This window comes from Hylobates moloch, unplaced genomic scaffold (genome assembly GCF_009828535.3).
Source record: "Hylobates moloch isolate HMO894 unplaced genomic scaffold, HMol_V3 SCAFFOLD_30, whole genome shotgun sequence".
NCBI lineage: Eukaryota > Metazoa > Chordata > Mammalia > Primates > Hylobatidae > Hylobates > Hylobates moloch.
Window position 1 is genome coordinate 657,174 of NW_026652305.1, and position 3,962 is coordinate 661,135.

Consider the following 3,962-nt stretch of genomic DNA (forward strand, 5'->3'; position numbering starts at 1 on the left):
TATATATATATATATATATATATTTCAGGTTGTAGAGGCTTAACAGAGACCATTTTCTTATAATTTAATCTTAGTTATTTATATATGATTTATATTTGAGTATTTCTGTGTCTTTTAAAATTCTTCTTCATTTAGTCCTGTTTGCTGGTGTGCTTGGTAAAATGTTGAATACTTTATGTGAAAAGTTGTATGATCTCTGGATCATATTATCATCCTTCAGAGAAGACTTTGGTTCCTACACACAGATAGCATATACGCAAAACACCTTACTCCAACAGAGACTACAAATACTTGAAGCTTTACTCTAAGTTTTGTGAAGGTTCTTCTATTTCTTATTTGTCCTTTCTCTTAGGGCATACTCCTTTAGGACTATCAGCTATAAACTTGGGTGGCTTGGGGGGTCTGAGCTCCTTAGGCTTTCACTTATACTGATTTCCATCCTAGCACTCTGAGACTGCCAAAACTTCAGTATGATTTTCATCCATTGAGCAGATTTTTGCTTTGTTGTTTTAACCTTTTGCTCTGGAAAGGTACAATTTAGGAATTGATAAATTTCTCATAGGAGAGCTATATACAAAAGGCCTAGTTCAACTTCCAGGATTCCATTTCTCTGCCATTCCGGCCTCTTCATTCCTGGATGCTGTGCTATCCATGAACTCTAATGTCTGTTTCCCCAGCTCAGTGAAAACAACACAAACTCCAGGCTACACTCACTCCTCAGCCTCTACAACCTGAAGATAAAATCAGCAAATAGTCTCAGGGGGAAAGGCTGCTTTGAATGCAAATTTGATACATGTGTTTATAGTCCTCTTCCTCAAGTTCTGGTACTTCAGTGCTTTCTAATGCTTCCAATCAGTTCTTTTTAATTCAATCGTTGTTTTATAATTTGTTAAATTTGTATAGTTGTCAACGAGTGATGATATATGATATGAGTTACTAATTATAGCTAGGAATAGAACTCAAGATTAATTTGTGTCAAGTCATATGGGTGGTAATAAAGAAGTAAACAAATAATAATAATAAAATACAAGTCATTTGATTCCCCATCACTCTAAGCAGATTTCTAGGAAGTTGTGGGCAGTAAATTTTTAACAAGACAAAAAGTTCCCGGACATGGAACCTCATCAAATCCTCCACCATCCAGTAAGCAGCAATGATTCTCTCTCCAACAAGGTCTGAAACTCAGCCCTCAAGGGTAGGGAGAGAAGCTCTTTCATAAGTACCCTACATTACCCCTAGAAGCATGGCTGCTCCTTATACCCTCTATTCTTTTATTTTGAAAAGTTCTCTTTACTTCTTACTACCATTCCCTCATTACCATGTTACTTTTATTCCCCATTATAGTTCATTTATATATATATATATAATATATGACATATATGCACACAGATATGTGTGTATATGTATATACTCATAGATGGAGACATATACATATTATACGATAATAATCATATAGATTCTGTCCAAATCATTCCATGCACTCTGTGGTTTCTCTCTCCTGACAATCCTTACTGATAAAGGCATATAAGTACGAGTTTTGAGGAAGATCCAGACATAAGTAGCTGGGACATGGCCACTTTAAATACGGTTTTGGAACGAGTGTCCTCGACTTGTCTGGAAAAACTGGTACAGAGAAGACAACAACATATAGGTAAAATATAAATTCAGAGTAGGGATATCAATAATGAAGTATTGATGCTAAATCAGCAGGATGCTTGCCTACTTACACTCAGAAATACTCAGAGTTCAAAAACAGTGATACCAGAGTGAGGATTTGAATAATCTAATCTATTCAAGTTAATGGACTGCAAGGTCGGAAAGTTGAGTTGGTAAAAATAGTAGATACATATTAATGAAATAAAGCTACTCTTGGACTTTGAAGAGGCATGATATTATAGTAGTTAAGAATCACGCATTTACGGAAAGATAGTCAAGATTTGAATTCCGGAAGTGCTTCTGTTCAATGGTGGAAATATGGCAATATTTTAAACCTTCAGGCCCTGAGTTTTCTGAAAATGGAAAAAAAATCTTAAGTCTCTTCAGTCGTAGGTGTGTGTATGTGTTGTATGTTTGTGTGTGTGTGTGTGTGTGTGTATTCACATATATGATTACAGGGAAAGTAGGTAGAGAGATAACAACACAAATATATTTTAAGAATAGGAAGAAAATATATAGAGTGAAAACAACACACATACATAAAAAAATAGTAAAGGAGGCAGATAGAGAGATAACAAGAGCCAAGGTGGATGGTTTTCAGCGTTATTATCAACATCATCAGCATCATTTTCATCATCATCATCGTCAGCAGCAGCAGTAGTGGCAACATAAATACCATCACATTAATAATAAAATGCAGTGGTAGCAGAACTAAAACTATTTCTCAGGGAACTCTATACCACAGAACTCTTTGCCCTGGGGAGTACATAAACCTCTTGATCTTCTAATTTTTTAGACTCTAAAAGCCTGAAGGCATGAGCAGAGCCTTTTTAAAGGTTTTCAGAAATATTGCTATAAGCTCTGTCTTCCCCTAGCATAACAATCTTAAAGCAAGAAACCATTTTAATTTTTAAAAATGTTTTTGATTGATCTTTTTGTAGTTCATGAGCATAATGATTGGGTGTTCATGCACATGTGTGAGATGTGCTACTCTCAAACCTTGTTACGATGTCGGCACATTACCAGTCTAACCATAAAAGAAAAAGAAAGTTTTTGATGTTCGTTTTTCATTGAAATATACTTCTCCAATATGACACTGATACAAAATTAAACTATCTAAATCATGACATATAAGTATCACAGAGGCCACCCCTTTAACAATATCTATTACTCCCTTTGCTAATACTTTACTTAATAAAAAGCATTTTGGTAATTGTGTTTTAGCATGTCACTTATTCAGGGCAAAAATGTGTCTGACAGTTTCATAGACAATTCAGCTCTTTATTTACTTTTAAAATAAACTGATTTTAAGTTAATATGTTGATATTCTGGGTTTTACGTTGATGCATTATGCCTTTTGTCAATATGAATTAGCTTCTTTATTTTCAATCCACTCTGCGATACGGAAGAGATCAAGATCCTAAGCCATCAGGACCAAACTCATGATAATGGTGAATTCATGAAGGTAAATATGACCTTATAGTTTGATCTATTTGGGTAACCACTGAGCATTCTCAATATCATTTTCACCAGAAGCATTCCCAGTATGGACTTCCAAGGTGAAACTGAATAAACTTACAAGATTTTTTTTTCAATCCAATTTATTATGCTCTCTTTATAAAATAAGCCATAGATATTTGAAATAGCTATTTGTACAAGTTTGAAAGCTAAAATAATATGTAAATAAGTATTATAAGATGAGATCAATTCCACAAATATGTCTTATAAAAGTACCGTATGAATTCATGTAATATTCAAGATGAAAGCATCATATGTAACCTAAAATTGTTCATATTTTTAAAATGTATATCTAGCCAGTGTGATAGTCTTCTTGTAATTTTGTTATGTATATTTTAGTCCACAGTACAAATTTAACAGTTACTTACAGTTGCCTGATTGGTAGTTAGAGTTAAAATTTTATGCATGTAAAATTACCATGGAAAGGAAGGCATAGAGGATAAAAACTTTTTTGTTTCAATTATAACATTGTCATATCCTATTTGACGGACAATTATGTAATAAATTAATAACCATACTCTTTGAAGTTATTTTTCTTTAACATTTTTACAGCACTTACAATTATTACTGCTTTTATAATAGACAATAATTTGGATCCTTGAAGATTCTGAAGCTGTATTTATTAATGTAATTCATTATTGTAGGAATGGAGAATGCAGTAACATTAAACAACGCGTAACTTTTTATATAACTCTACAAGGTTTAGTTATAAAAAGTGAAAATTTGGTATAACAAATAATTAAAGGGAAAAACAAATGTAAATTAAATATAAGATTTTACCTTCTTCA

The 3,962-nt window shown here is 33.0% G+C and overlaps 1 non-coding gene across 1 annotated transcript; it reads left to right on the forward strand.

Moving 5' to 3' along the window:
* Positions 1 to 2,585: 2,585 nt before the first annotated feature.
* Positions 2,586 to 2,689, forward strand: LOC116463258 (small nucleolar RNA U13). The gene has a single exon (XR_004246631.1). It is a non-coding gene; the product is annotated as a small nucleolar RNA U13 (small nucleolar RNA).
* Positions 2,690 to 3,962: the final 1,273 nt, after the last annotated feature.